General features: G+C 40.0%; 1 long non-coding RNA gene across 1 annotated transcript in view; it reads right to left on the minus strand.

Moving 5' to 3' along the window:
- Nucleotides 1–493: 493 nt before the first annotated feature.
- The window catches only part of LOC119789382, a 46351-nt gene continuing 30394 nt past the window's right edge, over nucleotides 494–16450 (minus strand). Inside the window, exons 2-3 of the long non-coding RNA XR_005281576.1 lie at nucleotides 694–766; nucleotides 494–593 (exon numbers count right to left, since the gene is read on the minus strand). This is a non-coding gene — a long non-coding RNA (uncharacterized LOC119789382). The remainder of the gene's footprint in view (nucleotides 594–693; nucleotides 767–16450) is intronic.

Below are 16450 nucleotides of genomic sequence, written 5' to 3' on the forward strand. Positions count from 1 at the left end.
CTAAATTTGTTTTTTGAGTTTTTTTGTACATCACTAAAGGGATATACGCCCGTCGACGTAATTTAAAGTCTATTTTTCGTACAAAAGTAAAGGGCTAAATGGGACTAGCCTATGCTTATGCAAATCGGACGTGTTGCGCATGGGTATGCTGGTCTGACGGGGTATGCTGGTCTGACAGAACACCGGAACGGCAAACGTACGAACTAACAGCCACCCGTTACCGTTTTACAAGTACCAGGTGTAGGAAAGGACAAACATTGCAACACCAAATGGTAGAAAAAACGTAGAGGGAAGAAGCCGAGAAGGAATGAAGTGACTGCGAACTCTCCATGATGGTGGATAAATAATTCAAGACAAAACTCACAGCTTCTTCTATGATGCAGATTATTGAGAAACTAACAGCTTCTCTACCAAGCGTAAAAAAAACATCCCTCAGAAAGAGCCTGAGCAGAGGTCAGACAGCAGGTAGCGGCGTCTGCACTCTCAGTACTCACAGCCGCGTCTGAGTTTCAACCGTCGGGCAGCGTGTGGCGTTCTCTCCTCCCTGTTCTAACCTCCTCGGCTCGCGGCGTTTGACATCACATCAGTTCAGTCTGTGCTTTGTGCAGTCATGAATGAAAAGAGGAACATGAGTCAGATAGCAGCAACTCAGCAACCACAGATGCAAATATGCAGAGGTCTTTGAACTCCTACCTGCAAACATATCTCCTCGTGTCGTATTGTTTTTTCTCTGTGGAGTGTAACGCCGTGACCGGACGGATGACGGCTGTGGAGCGACGGAAAAAAACGCGACACGGTTAAACATGCATTTAAAAACCAAAACAAGATATGGCGTTATTACCTTTCAAATCCACGTCCAAATTAACTCTGGAGACAACTTTTTAATTGACATTACAACTGTGATTCAGAAGGAAATAAAAAAATCAGTTGTTGTCATCAGAATAGTGAGAACTCAAGAGGAAGGAAAGTCCCACTTTGTCAAAGGTTCTTCTTAGAATAACCGCTGAGAGCATCCTCTAAAACCAAGCCACAGCTACAGAGGTGTAGCCTGCCCTCACATGGCTCTGTGATATCAGGACCAACGCAGGGAGGAGTCGCACAAAACATCCCAAACCCAGTTCCAGTTTTAGAAAAGTCTTTTTTCTGCATGAAGGTGGGGTTATTACGGTGGCTGAGAAGTGCAAAACACATTTACAATTCAAAAACACATTAACAAATAAAAAACAAAATAACATTTGAAGAAACAAAATTATATTTTATGAAACAAATGTATTTTTGAAAAAAAAGTTAAAATTTTTAAAAACAAATTTACATTTTAGGAAACAAATTCACATTTTAAATAAGTTAGATTTTAGGTGAGAGAAAGTTTCATTTTAGAGAAAAAAAAATACATTATAGGGAAACAAATTTACATCTAAAAAAAATTGACCGTCCGGAAACACTTGTACAAGTGCAAAGACAAAACTGCAACTGGCAAAACACAGTTACATAGCCAAAAACAAATTAACAAAAGACGGCTACACGGATAGGAAATGTCCCAGTGGCCGGATGTGACGTCACCATTACCCTGACTTGTAGTACAAACAGCTCAATCTGTAGTCCTCCTGCTTCACGTGAAAAGTCAGCGGCGATTTTATTATTGTGGAGCAAATATCAGCCAATTTACACCATTTTGTTTTTCGTGCGGACGGTCTCTGGAACTTTTACGGGACACGGACCAGGTGGCAGGACCACCGGAACTGCTGCAACGTAGCCACTGCCACTGTAGGTACCAGATTGACTCGGGGGCCTGCGCCTATGCTGAGATGCGTCAGAGCGTCCGCCATCTTAAATGTGGCAAATCTGCAGTTTCTCAGTCACTTAAACAGTATCAGAGGGACTTTAATCTCTGAATCTACTTTGTATTCGTAGTATTTTTGTTTTTGTAATATTACAAGTTTATTTTTTGTATCCCTTTAGCTTCATTCTCCTGAATTTATTCTCGTTACAAATGCAGACCGTGGGCTCAATGTAGTTTGTTTGAGTGGCGTTGCCATAATGTGATGTCATCGGGAGGCGCAAGGCCCATGGAGAATTTCTTCGTAAAATTGTCCGTTTACAAACCGCAATCCCGCTTTTGAATAAAAGCTTATGCATTCCCACTTATTGTTGTTCACTTCAAATTTTTCTGACTCTAACTAGTCCCGCAGTTTTCAACCGATTTCAACAATTTTGGTATCAAAACGTTCAGCTTGTTCAGGAGAATTGTGCTATGTCTTTTGGTAAAGATATTTTTTGTAGTTTTCGCGATATTCTGCTTTTTCTGCGTTTTTTTGTCCCATTGAAATGCATGTAGAATTCTTAGATTTCAGCAAAATTCAGATAAAACTTTATCATCTTCGACCTTTAACTACTTCAGCATACTTTCAGCTAGAAACACCATTCAACTTTTAAAATGTTTCCGTATCTTTCTGCTATTACTGTTTAACTCAGCTTTTTGCTAACTTTTACAGTTTTGCTTCAGTGAAGCTTCAAACTTTAAAAGAAAGTTTTAAGATTTTCAGATTTATAATGGAAGTCTATGGACGGAATTCTTCAACTGCTAGAGTGCGTGCTCTAGCTTTTGAGCTGTTCTGGTTTTTCCGAACAAATTGTTCTCAGTCCCTCATTTTTAACTCAATTGAAATAAATTATACATCAAAACATAGGGATTTTTATCAGGATTCAGGAAATATAACCCTAATTTATGTGGCATTTACGGTTTTCCGACAGTTTGGCCCAGACCATGAAGAAGTCCACACTTCCCCAATAGAAATCCAATGAGAGATTTTCCAAAAATCACAGACAAAATCCAAAACGATACATATTTTCATATCACTCCCATTTATTAACCATTTGATGTACTAACATGAAACTTGGTATAGAACATCTTCAGACCCTTCTAGCACTCACATTGAAGGAATTTCTTCAATATCATTTATGGTATAGCTGTTTAGCTGACTTGTTCGGGCATAGGAAAACGCTGATTCTGAGAAAAATCCTCAAACTCAGAAAATGCAGATTTTTACATCGTCACCGTGGCCAAATAATTTTTAGTAGAAACATGAAAGTTTGCACAGTCGAAGCCGAAGGATGGCTGACGCCAACGGTGAAAGAATTTTTTGAATACCTTTTACGGTTTTGGCTCACCGCTCGTTTGTTCGCAGGGAAAGTTTTGCTTTTGGGAGTTCTGTTCTACCATGGAACTCCATGTTATTTAATGAGACCAGCAGGATTTACAAACCTTTATATTTCTCCTTCCCATTAAGGCTGTGAATGAGCTACATCCATGAAAGTTATCCCAATCGGAGACAAAGGATAGCTCTCGCTTAGACTGAAATAATTTTTTAGATACCATTTACGGTTTGTCTTCAGCACTCGTTTGTTCTGAGCTGATATTCCCATTCAAAAAAGCCTGAGAGGAAAGGAACGAAAGTGAAGCGCATGTCTCTCTGTCACTGACAGGCTCGTTAAGCGTTGTCAAGGTAACCGTGCTTCAAAGAGATTTTACCTCCACCACTTTAAACAGCACATTTTAATCTAATGGAGGGAGACAACACTGATTTAACATTAGGAAGTGGATACAATATGACTACTGGCCATGACCCTTCCCTTCACACGCAACCCTGATAGACTTTCAAAATAAGACTCCGGGGACCCTTCAAAATAAAAGCCCCTACATTAAACTCATATTTTTTCCCAGCATATGGCTAAACATTATGACCCAAACTCAACCACTTTTTTAAAAATGAGACTCTAGGGGGTTTTCAAAACACACCCCACCGAAAATTTCAAAATAAAAGCCTCCCATTGCCACTTTACCTACTGCCCTAATAACAAGGAAAAGAGTGATTTAACGATTGGAAAGTCATCAAGTATCACTGCTGGGTCTGACCCTTTTCTCAACACACAACCCTGCTAGACTTTCAAAATAAGACTCCAGTGACCCTACACAATAAAAGCCTCTATATTATACTCGCATATTAATTGATGCAAATGGCTCAGCATTATGACCCAAACTCTACCAGCTTGTTTCTATTAGACTCTAGGGACCTTTTCAAAACATACCCCAGAGCAAATTTCACAATAAAAGTCTCCCATTTACACTCTAATACAGCATCTATTCACCCAATAACATGGAAAACCAGTGATTTCATATTTGGAAATGGATTCTATATCACTGCTGGGCATGACCCTTCCCTTGACACACATCCATGATAGACTTTCAAAATAAGACTAAAGGGAACCTACAAAATAAAAGCCTCTTCCTTACGCACACTCATTCATTGTGCCATATGGCTTGTAGCTATGACCCAAAGTCAACCAATTTCTTCAAATTACACTACCAAGGCCTGTTGACCACACACCTCAGTGCATATTTCTTAATCAGGTTCTAAGATTTACACTGTAATAAAGCATCTGCTAACCTTGTAACATGCAGCCTAAGCCTGCCAACGGTGCTTTCATTACCACAGCGGCTCGTAACATGCAGGTTCAATTTTTTTTATAAATTCAGCTCCTTAAGTGGTATTAGCTCTCTTTCTATAAGCTTCTCTCTCTGTCCTTCCTCTGCTTCTCATGGTCAGTCTTGCACATAGGTTTGTAGATTTTCAATCCTCTAAGGATGACACTGTTTTCTTTATGCTGATCAACCGACACATTTTAAATAATTTTCCAATTGTTTTGCCAAGTCTTGACATTTCCACATATGATTTCAAAATGTTAATACTTATTCAATACCATCGTCCTCAACATTTTACTTCCCATCCTTAAGCTACTAATTTTTTCTTCAACCAGATAAGATTAAAGTTTTTCTTTGTAATTTCTTTTCTACTTCAGCTAATTTCATACTTTTCAGCCTATGTTGTGAACTTTGGCTTCATTCTGCTCTGTTTCTGGACAGGAATTAAGCTTTTCTGTTTGCTGCTAATTCATAACACGCCTGACATGTTTCTGGAAAGTAGGTAAACCCCCCTTCAAAATTTCTTTATACATTTTTCTAGAAACTTGGGAGACATTATATTAAGACCCTTCTAGTGCCCACATTCAAGAAATTTTTTGATATCATGTATGGTTTGGCTGTGCAGCTTTTAAGATGAGTTTGTTTCTGCCATTTTACTGCCAAATGATTCTACCCTACAAAATCTTCAGATGATTCAATTGTTTTCTGCAGTTTGAAGTTTCTGATGACTTCCTATCACATTTTCATATGTTCTTCAGGTAATTTCAGCTTTTTTCATTCAGCAAAAGCATTCCCACTTTGATGTTTCTCCGAAACAGCTTTTTCTAGTTACTTTAGTAAGCTGTCCAGAGCAATCACAATGTTTTGCGCAATTGTGCAAACGTTAAAACAATTATGTATTGTGATGTCATCAAAAGGCGCAGGTCCCCGAGTCAATCTGGCAGCCCAAGTCAATCTGGTACCTACACCACGAATTGAGCTCTGCCCTGCTGCTTGGTCCTGCCACCTGGTCCGTGTCCCGTAAAAGTTCCAGAGACCACAATAAGGGCAAAACATTGTTCGGTTAGCATAAACTTAAGAAAAACAGCTTCAGTGCAATTCTTTCCATCTAAAATCGCACTTTTCACGTGCAGCAGGAGGACTACAGATTGAGCTGTTTGTACTACAAGTCAGGGTAATGGTGACGTCACATCCGGCCACTGGGACATTCCCTATCCGTGTAGCCGTCTTTTGTTCATTTGTTTTTGGCTACATAACTGTGTTTCGCCGCTTGCAGTTTTGTCTTTGCACTTGTACAAGTGTTTCCGAACGGTCAATTTTTTTTTTAGATGTAAATTTGTTTCCCTATAATGTATTTTTTTTTCTCTAAAATGAAACTTTCTCTCACCTAAAATCTAACTTATTTAAAATGTAAATTTGTTTGCTAAAATGTAAATGTGTTTTTAGAAATGTAAACTTTTTTTTCAAAAAAAAAACTTGGTTCATAAAATATAATTTTGTTTCTTCAAATGCTATTTAGTTTTTTATTTGTTAATGTGTTTTTTTAATTGTAAATGTGTTTTGCACTTCTCAGCCACCGTAGGTTATAGAATCATAGAGATGAAACCAGCACCTTGGTGTCAAGGAGAGAAAGGGAGACATGGACAAAGAGCGCGACAGGAAACCATCATGAAAGTATTAGCAAGTCACAGAGAGATGAGAGCAAATGAAGACACATGCAGCTGCGCCTCATAAATCACAGTATCTGCTTCATTCATTTATCTCAGTAACCAACATTGTGAATATGAGAGCTGCAGTTCCCTTCATGGTTACCTCAGTCACGTTAGGAACAAACATGGTCAGAAACACTCCGGGCTGGGAATCAAACCCAGAACCTTCTTGCTGCAAGGCAGCAGCGTTACCCGCTGTCCCACTGAGCAGCCTAAATCCTTTTTCCTTCCACTTAACTTTCTCTTCCTTCCTGCAAACTAGTCAAACAGCAGTTACCATGGCAACCGTTGACGCTCTCTGCTTCGGCTGGAGGCGATTTTGTGTGCAGCCTCACAACATATTCTCATCATCAGTTCGAATGAAATCGTACGAAAAGTTATGCACAGTAATTTCGTACGTTTTAAAACGGCACAAATAAAAATGTCCTTTTTCATATTTTGCCTCATCAAAACCACAAACATGAAAGTAATGGGATTTTATAAGAGCAAAAAACGTAGTTCTAGAGAAATGTCTTTCAAAGAATTAAACAACTTTTATTAAATTTCGTTTAGCACAGCTTTCCAGACAGTAAATGAACATTTCCTTTTCTTAAAATGCAGCAGTGATCAAATGTAAACAGTGTGGGAGAAAACACATCCTGCAATTTACTTAAATTATTTATGATAATATAATAGCAGTCTTCCTAACGATGTGACAACATAGATAATAACTAAACAGATAATGATAGTTTTATCCCTAAAAGAAATCCTGACAATTAAAAAGCAATAAAATTATTTTACTCCAGGAAAACAGATTATCCATCATTTTTCCCTCCGTTAAAGAATTATATGAATTTCATGTCCAATTAAGCAGTTATATAGAAAAATAAAAATGCATTTAATAGAATGGGAATAGATCAACTTAACTGTGTTAAATGTCTGTTTGAGGGTCAGTAATAAGATAAAAACTAAAAGTGTCTAAAATAGCAGTGACTTAAAGTGAAACGTTTGAAATACGTAGACATGAGCAATTTCTGCGTTCTCAGAGAGGGAAATGAAACCTTCCAGTAAGCGAGCCTCCTTTCTGTTTCACAGAGGGATAAATTGACAATGAAAGCCTCTCAGTGGCACATTTGAGCGAGAGTGAAACCGAGCGAAAGAGGCTGAATGATGGCCTTAGATTACTGGTACATCAGCACCTCGGCAGTGAGCGAGCACTGCTGCGGTTTAACCAGTAATTATAGTCCGTCAGAGGTTATTGCTGCCGTTAGAGACGTTCTGAGGACAGGTTTCTAACTGACTACAGGGACGGATGCTGTTAACTTTAACAGAATAAAACAGATAAACATCTTATTGGTTGACAGCTTGATCAGCATAAAGCTTTCAGCCAAGGTTCCTATTTTAGGACTAAGTCTAAATGTGAAACGGTAAAATGTCTAAACTCGACTGTTTGTGCTGATCAATGCCATTAAATGACACATAAAACCATAAAAATGATAATAAATTGAGTTTATTGATCTCACACTGGTTAAATTCCCTCTCTGCATTTAACCCATCCCCTTGGGGAGCAGTCAGGGATTAAGGGTCTTGCTCAGGGACCCAGAGCGGATGCTGTGGGGATCGAACCGGGTACCTCCAACCTTTTTAGAGCACAACCACTAGGCCAACACCCCCCTTAGCAGGTGCTGAAGTCTAACTAATCAGTTTTAATCCGCTGTAGGTAGCAGATCTGCTCGGGGCCCCGCCCCTTCTTATGATGTCATCATATGGTAACTCCACCCGGACAACCTGCATTGCTGCCGTTCTTTAAAGATCAGATCTCTTCCGGAGTCTCAACATATTATTTCCTAACCTGACTCCGCCAGATGGATTTGCTCCGCATATCCATCTGGAAACCTTCCGTTGAAGTAATTTTGGGAAGGGGCGAAAATACTGGTTAGCTGATTGGCCTATGTTGGTGATAGACGGGCCAAATAAACCAATCAGATCAACGAAGCATATGACGTACTAACAGAGCGACGACGAAGAGGAGCCAATTGATAGATCAAACTCTTGCCGAAACCAGTCGGGAGAAGAGCAAAAACATCTTTTCCTCTGAGAAAAGCCTCCAGAGCAGTGTTTTGCTCTTCTTTCAGTGAAGAAATACTCTGTAATTCCCATAAAACTTGCTCGATAGCCACGCTAACGCTAGTTTCATCGGCTGAAGCCGCCATGTTCTTTAGACTGAACTGTCGCGCTTCTCGTTGCGTCACACCTCAACCCGCCTCAAAGCCAACGCTGATTGGACGTTCGTTTGGTGAACGGCTCCAAATTTTCTTTAACGGAGAGTCTCCAGACTGATCTGCGAGTGAAACCTTGAAAGCTCGCGAGATCAGGATGGTCTCACGAGGCTAATTATTTCCTATATTTCCTATTATTTTTCATTTAATCTGCGATCTAAAGTAGCCAAAAGAATAAAAAACAATCATCGTCGGTCTGGAAGGAAATTACTGATCTAAGACAAACTGAGCTCTGCTATTTAACAAGGAAACACTAAAAATCTCAGCTTATTTTATTCTTTTTATTAAGATCTGAAGTCAAAAGAAAGGCAAATGGAACATCGTAAAAAATGACTTTCAAAGAGATTTTAGACAAATAAAAAGCTACTCTAGATGTAGAAAATAAACCGATTTTAATAGCAGTTTAGCTTAATTTAGCTAATTACCGAGCTAAAAGATGCTAACCTGTTAGCTACTGATAGGGTTGCGTATTTAGAAATAAAAGTACCCGTCCCGTATTTAGTGTAAAAGGATCGACTTTGTCCCGTATTACTGTAAGAGTAAAGAATAGTCAGTAAAAAGCTAATGGAAAATGAAGAACAAGGGCATCTTAGATACAAAACTTACGGTAAACTTGTTCCTGTCCCTGTCCTGCGTTGTGACCAATGAGCTGACAGCATATTTGTAACCATCCAGAATCCCCTCACCCCATTGGTCGAGCCAAGTGTTGCTCACGGAGAAGATAGCAGGAGACAACAGAGCAGGATGGGGGACGAACGGAGGAATTTAAATGCTGACGCTGCTTATGCTATGCTCGCATAGCGATGCTCCTCCTCCGAAAAAAAAAAAAGGATGCAGAAATATAAGGAGGAATGGGAAAAAACAAATACCTGGGTGGAAAAAATTTGCCATAATGAATATAAAGCACACTGCAAATATGCATCTAACACAATGCAGATTTGAGTCAAATTGTTTAAAAAAAAAATAATTTTACACACAATCAGGTCAGCTGGCATGCAGATGAGGTGACCCTAGCTACTTAGCGCAGCTAGCCACAGCGCTACCTAGCTCTTTATATCCTGATCTAACAGTTACTTTGTTCACCAGAACAAACAAGCAGGTAAAACTTCATTGGTCATTAGACACGCTAACGCAACAGATGCTCCCGACTCGGCACACTGACGCTGCGTGATGTTATCACCGTTGTCTGGGCAACCACATTGTTTTACATCCTGTGGCAACATTCAGCCAATCATGCAGCGTAAAATCACCGGCAGGAAGCAGGACCCGAGTAGAGATTGTGGGAGGATTCATCACCACACCTATAATACCACCAAATTCTACCAAATGGGACCAACAAGATCTGACGGTTCAACCCTTCATTTTCTACCGTGGGTCATGGAGAGCATCACCTTGCAAGTTTTCAGATGTTTTTATACCTGTAAGCCTTCAAAGTTTTTATTCTTCCTGTGTCTGTTTCTCATCATATTAAAATCATCTGAAAAGTTAATAAGTTTAACTATCCAGGTTGGATTTGTTGTTGTTTACTTTTTTTGAATCCTTCATCTTAACCCATAGTTTGCAAAAACCATTAGAAAGATTTCAAAAGATCTGACTGTTAAAAAGGTATAAGTGAGGAGAAGGCAACAAATACACCCCAGTATTTATAAACTGGGTGGAAACGGTGAGAACAAAATAATATGGGACAGCAGTGACATCACAAAAAACAGAGAGGGAGGTTCTCTATAGTTCTGCTGCTATAGGCTTAGGCTGCTGGAGGACATAGGGACCCCTTTTTCATCACTCTGCTTCATTCTATCTCTATAGTTCTGCTGCTATAGGCTTAGGCTGCTGGAGGACATAGGGACCCCTTTTTCATCATTCTGCTTCATTCTATCTCTATAGTTCTGCTGCTATAGGCTTAGACTGCTGGAGGACATAGGGACCCCTTTTTCATCACTCTGCTTCATTCTATCTCTATAGTTCTGCTGCTATAGGCTTAGACTGCTGGAGGACATAGGGACCCCTTTTTCATCATTCTGCTTCATTCTATCTCTATAGTTCTGCTGCTATAGGCTTAGACTGCTGGAGGACATAGGGACCCCTTTTTCATCACTCTGCTTCATTCTATCTCTATAGTTCTGCTGCTATAGGCTTAGACTGCTGGAGGACATAGGGACCCCTTTTTCATCACTCTGCTTCATTCTATCTCTATAGTTCTGCTGCTATAGGCTTAGACTGCTGGAGGACATAGGGACCCCTTTTTCATCATTCTGCTTCAGTGTACGTCTATTCTGTTGTATTTGTCAGTTTAACTGCTAAAAAATTGTAAATTAACAAGTAGTTTCATTTTTTTTCTATTCTCCCTACATTTAGAGTAGGAGTAGAGTTAAAGATGAAACGTTTTTATACCAAAAAAACACATAACTGGTTATTGGAGAAGGACTAAATGAAGTGGGACTGCAGCAGAAGAACATCTCCACAGTAAAACATGGTGTTGGCTGCATCATGATCTTGACTTCATTCAGATGGAATGAATATTTCACCTGCGCCACCATGTGGCCACATGGTGTGAAAACCAACATAAATAAAGTAAGCTTTAACTGGGATTTGGAAATTTCAGTCAGTTTAGACCTAAAACCTTCAAACTTTAAAGATGGAAGAAGAATTTCATGTTTCTGCATCATGATGATTCCAAACAAACCGGAGCGAAAGAGGATGCTTCGCTGGAGGAAAACATGAGACTGAACCACAGAAGAACTGAGGTCATCTGGGGTCATTCTAATTAAAAATGTGCATCAGTTAAAAAATGTTTTCATTATCTTCTTGCTTTTTTGCCTTCTGTGTGAAGATAACTGATGGGTAAACATTGTTTGTTTAAACTGAATGATCAAGGTGATCCATTTATTCACTCTTTGATCGGAGCAAATAGTGTCTTCCTTCTACCAGAGGTGTATAAAGCATTCGTGTTTATTCCTCTAGGATAAATCCAGCTGTTTAAACTTAGAGGATCATTTTTAAAACTACTTAAAGGTACATTATGCAACCGGTGTTTATTTTCCAGCGAGGCTCCCCCCAGAGGGCAAAAGTAAAAGTGCCCTGTCGTAAATATGCTCAGCTGTTCTCCTGGTTTCTCCGTCAAGCCAGGCGCGGTTGTTTTGAGCTTAGCAGACAGGCGAACGCAACGAATGACTAATGCTGCGTTCACACCGCAGCTGGCGCGACAGAAGCAGCGAGTTTACATGCAAAGTCAATGGTTGACGCGCGTCAAGGCGCAGCAAAAGGTCCCGCGGCGCGTTTTGAGCAGCAGGCGCAGCGCGTCTGAGCAGCTGAAACAGCAGCGCGTTGGGCGCGTTTAATCATCTGACGCAGGGAGAGAGACACAGCGCTGATGATCACTCCTCTTAAACAGTTTATTGACGCCTAAATTAACTTAAAATGCAGAAATCTGCCGGCAGAATATGTTCGCTTGTATTATTCTGGTGCCTGCAGATCGGATTATTTAGATGAAAAACACCTACCAGCTACCGCGGTGAACCCCGAGGAGGCGACCCGGCCAGAGGCTGCTGATGAAGGGATCCCTTCTGTCGGCGCACCGCTGGTATGTGGGGGTCTGAGCGGCTCCGACAGAAATAATATTGGGAGGCAGGATTGTAATCTGGATAAACAGACTGCGCTGATGAAGTTTTCAGGTGTATTTACTCACTTAAAAACATATTAAAACTACTTTATTCCCACTGATCACAGCAAATATAGCTGCAAGGCAGAGAAAGGATAGTGAAGCTCCGCCCAACGCGCGTCAGACACACTTTTGCACCGCGCAGCCAGAGCAGCAAAGCTGCTTCAGCCGCGCGTCAGAACTAACTGGTACAAGCAGCAAAAATGAAGCAGCAGACGCGATTTTGCTGATTTTGCTGCGTCCGGTGTGAACGTAGCATAACTGCTCAAAGATCGCCACTGTGCTAGCAGCGAGAATGCTTTTAACTGGGGGGTGTAGCAGTTCTCGCCATAAAGCAAGACCGACTCTCGCGAGACTTCTGAGCCTGTGGGTGCGGGCCGAGGGCTCCTGCAATTGCAAGTGCGGTATTTCCCCCACAGACCACCAGGGCGGCCGAGAAAACCTTTGTTCAACCTGAAATGACTCATTTAATCATCCTTAACGTTATGGAACACATTAATTAACTGAAAAATGTTGCATAGTGTGCCTTTAAAGCATGAAAGCAAACGTAACGCAGGAAGAAATGTTAAGGACAGACGCTTTACTGCACCACCCTATTGAAAAAATGTTTTAATTTTTATATTTTACAATTCTGGATGATAACTTCCTTAGCCTTAATTTTCTTAGTTTTATAACTATTTTGGTTTGTGATGAACACAAGTTGGGGCAGAACCGATTCCAACCACAAAGAAATTAATTGTCTGAATGAAACATTATTTTGATAAATTTTTTTGTAGTTGTTTTTTTTTTTAAATGCCACCAGGCCAAAATGAAAATAAGCTGAAATGAAAAAACAACTAATGAGTCTATTTTTAAAATGTAAGTAGAAGTAAAAAGTTGTCTGAAAATAATAACTTAAGTAAACTATAAATCGTCCCTAACATATCCCTAATATATATATATATATATATATATATATATATATTAGGGATGCATGATATTGGGATTTTGGCTGATATCCGATATGCCGATATTTTAAAACTCATGTAGCCGATAACCGATATCGATACCGATGTTAAAGCTGGACAAAAATAAGTAGTCATTGAAAATAGCAGTTTTGTTATCCATTTCTGACACTTTGAAAAATAATATACTCAAATATATTTTCATATGCTGATATCAAATAGATTTTTAAAAACGTGGTATCGATCTATTTTACTTTCAAAATCTCGTGAAATTTCATCGTTCTGTTACAAACTCTCGTGATATTTTGCAAATTCTTGTGAGACTTTGTTAGTAAAATAGATCGATACCGCGTCAATATATCAACATATAAAAATATGGCAACATTTGGTGAATTTTCGGGGGATTTCGTAGCATAACGATGACATATAGCAATATTTCATTAGTGAAAGAGATTGATATGGTGTTTTTAAATGGCAATATATCAGCATATGAAGATATTGGGATATTTTAATGTATCAATATTTTTTCCCTCGTCTTTAGAAGTTTTTAAGTCTGTAAAAAAGAAGTTTTTGAGGAAGAAGAAGAAGTAGTATTTTTTTTTTTTTTTTTAGACTTTAGAAACTCAGAAGCTGATCAAATATCGGGTTAAATATCGGTGGGGTGGCCGATGTCCGATATTCAGTTTTAAGGCCGATACCGATAGGGGGCCGATTATATCGTGCATCCCTAGTTTTTTCAGCTTCAGCCAGCATCTTGGTTAGGAACTGATTCATAAATTATGCAGCTTCCTGGATGAAGGAAGGAAGGAAGGAAGGAAGGAAGGAAGGAAGGAAGGAAGGAAGGAAGGAAGGAAGGAAGGAAGGAAGGAAGGAAGGAAGGAAGGAAGGAAGGAAGGAAGGAAGGAAGGAAGGAAGGAAGGAAGGAAGGAAGGAAGGATGGATGGATGGATGGATGGATGATGGATGATGGATGGATGGATGATGGATGGATGGATGGATGGATGGATGGATGGATGGATGGATGGATGGATGGATGGATGGATGGATGGATGGATGGATGGATGGATGATGGATGGATGGATGATGGATGGATGGATGGAGGGATGGATGGATGGATGATGGATGGATGGATGATGGATTGATTGATTGATTGATTGATTGATTGATTGATTGATTGATTGATTGATTTTTCAGGCATCTAAAAATATGAACCAGAGTTATAAAGACCCAAATTCTCATTCTGATTTATTTCTTTACACAAGGAAACGCTGCATTTGAGCGGTTGCCTTAAAGTAAATTTACAGACACGCCTTTAAAAACCACAACATCCTCCTCCTGGTTTTCAAAAACTGTTTATCAAGCCTTTTAACTTCTAAATACTAAAAAAGGAGCGGCATGAAAAAGAAATAAATCACTGTGGCATCGAGCTACAATAATAATTTATGATTATTTTCAGAAATGCAGACTGACCTAAAAGTAAATTTTTTAATTCAACATCAGATGCAGAACATTTTAGTTTAGTTTTTACTGCATTGTCTGCTTTAAACTGTAACTGAGCCTCACTGTGTTTTAAACCGAGTGAACATGGAGGATGAATTAGTCTGATATGACTCTTTGGTTCCGAGCTCCTCCTCAAACTCGCCTTCTCTTATTTCGCCCTCTCCTCTGCGGCTGATGAACATGTGAATTAGGTATCCGATTCCAACGAGCCGCTTTGATTTCAGGGGATAAAAGTTAACACGGGTGAAGCGTTTTCCAGGTGCACGTCGGCTGAAATGAGAACAGTCGTAGTTTCGGGGCGTTTTACACATGAGCAAACACACGGATAGATAATAAAAGCCGGTTTATAAGGAAACGGCTCCTGTATGCTTCACCGGCGCCTGACCTGCCTGTGCGGTTGCCATGGAAACATGACATAAAAGACAGAGCTTGTTCCTCTTTGAGTGGACCGAGTCAGAGCGAACCTGTGGAATGGAGGCCAAAGCAGGCAGCCAGTTGTGCAGCAACGATCCGGCGGCAGAGCGCAGAACTTCTCCTCCCTTTTTTACTCATTGCTTCTCAGTATTTACTGGTCTGGAAGTTTCAGTTTCATTCTTCGTCTTTCGATCTTCACCCACCCCTTAGCTTTGATGTTGCCGCGACCTCCATTGCTGATCAGATAAGAAACTCCTAAAAAAGCTCAAATTTCACATTGACACATTAAAAATCAGTGGGAAGAAAAGATGTTTAGTTGTTCTCCATTTTACTCTCAAAGGTTTTTCTCCTCGATTGAAGCCGCTGATAATAACGGTTCGTATGACATGAATAAAGCTGTTTTATTTCTATGTGTGATGAGTTAAGATTTGAACCCAGACTCTTTGGAATGTCCCTAAAGTCGGGTGCACACTGTACGATTTTTTGCCCTCTTCGGGCCGATTCTCAAGCCGTGCGAGAATTTTTGGATCCGGCCAACTTTCGGCGATCAGCCTCTAACGACCACCTCCCCATCAGGATTCGTAAGGTCGGGAGAAAATTTAAAGATGTTTGAAATTCAGTCGCTCAGCGGGCAACAAGGATTCTTCTTCTTCTTCCTCTCAGAGGAAAACCTAGCATCATGGCGGGGGGGGGCAATGAGTGAAATGGAGTTCTTTCTGTCAAACTGACAGACCGTAGTAGCCACGTTAGCTCAGCCATTACTTTGTCCAAATACGTCGTCGCCTTTTCTTTGTAGGTGTTAGGTTTCTGTTTCTGTTTTTCTTTTGCTCCTTGATTTCTAGTGTTTAGTTTTCTTTTCACCATGTTTCTTTGTTCTAGTTATTTGATTATTATTTTGTTGATGTTTTCTTATTAGTTCCTGTCTTCCAGCTTTTCATTTGTTATCCTCTGCTGCCCTCTTGTGTCCTCTTTCTCTGCTCTGTTTTCTGTTCAGCTCTCACCTGTTTTTAATTCCCTCATCAGCCCTCTTCCTGTCTCTGTCCCCTTTAAAAGCCCTCCCTCTTCAGTTCCTGTTTGCTGGATCCTCGTCTTACCTCTCGTCAACCTCTGATCAATCGTCTGTCTGTCTTCCTCGTCTCTTCCTGGTTCTTAGTTTTTGGTTTTTCCCTGATGTCTCCTAGATTCTGGTTCTTGAGATATTTTTGTTGGATTTTTGACTCCTGCCTCAGAACCTGTGAACCTATTAAATCACTTAAATTCATCTCAACCTACTCGTTTCTGCATTTGGGTCCTCAAACCAACACCATCCAATCCTGACAGTAGGGCTTGTGGAGGGGAAAAAAAGTTGAAATATGTCTGTTCTTACCCAGGGTTCCCGCGGGTCCTTAAAAAGTCTTAAAAGAAATGGAATTCTTCAAAATAAAACTAAGGCCTTAATTGGTATTAAAATGTCTTAAATCGGTCTTTTGTAGGTCTTAATTTTTAAA

Source organism: Cyprinodon tularosa, unplaced genomic scaffold, assembly GCF_016077235.1.
Source record: "Cyprinodon tularosa strain WSP-4 unplaced genomic scaffold, ASM1607723v1 ctg337, whole genome shotgun sequence".
In the NCBI taxonomy this organism is placed as follows: Eukaryota; Metazoa; Chordata; class Actinopteri; order Cyprinodontiformes; family Cyprinodontidae; genus Cyprinodon; species Cyprinodon tularosa.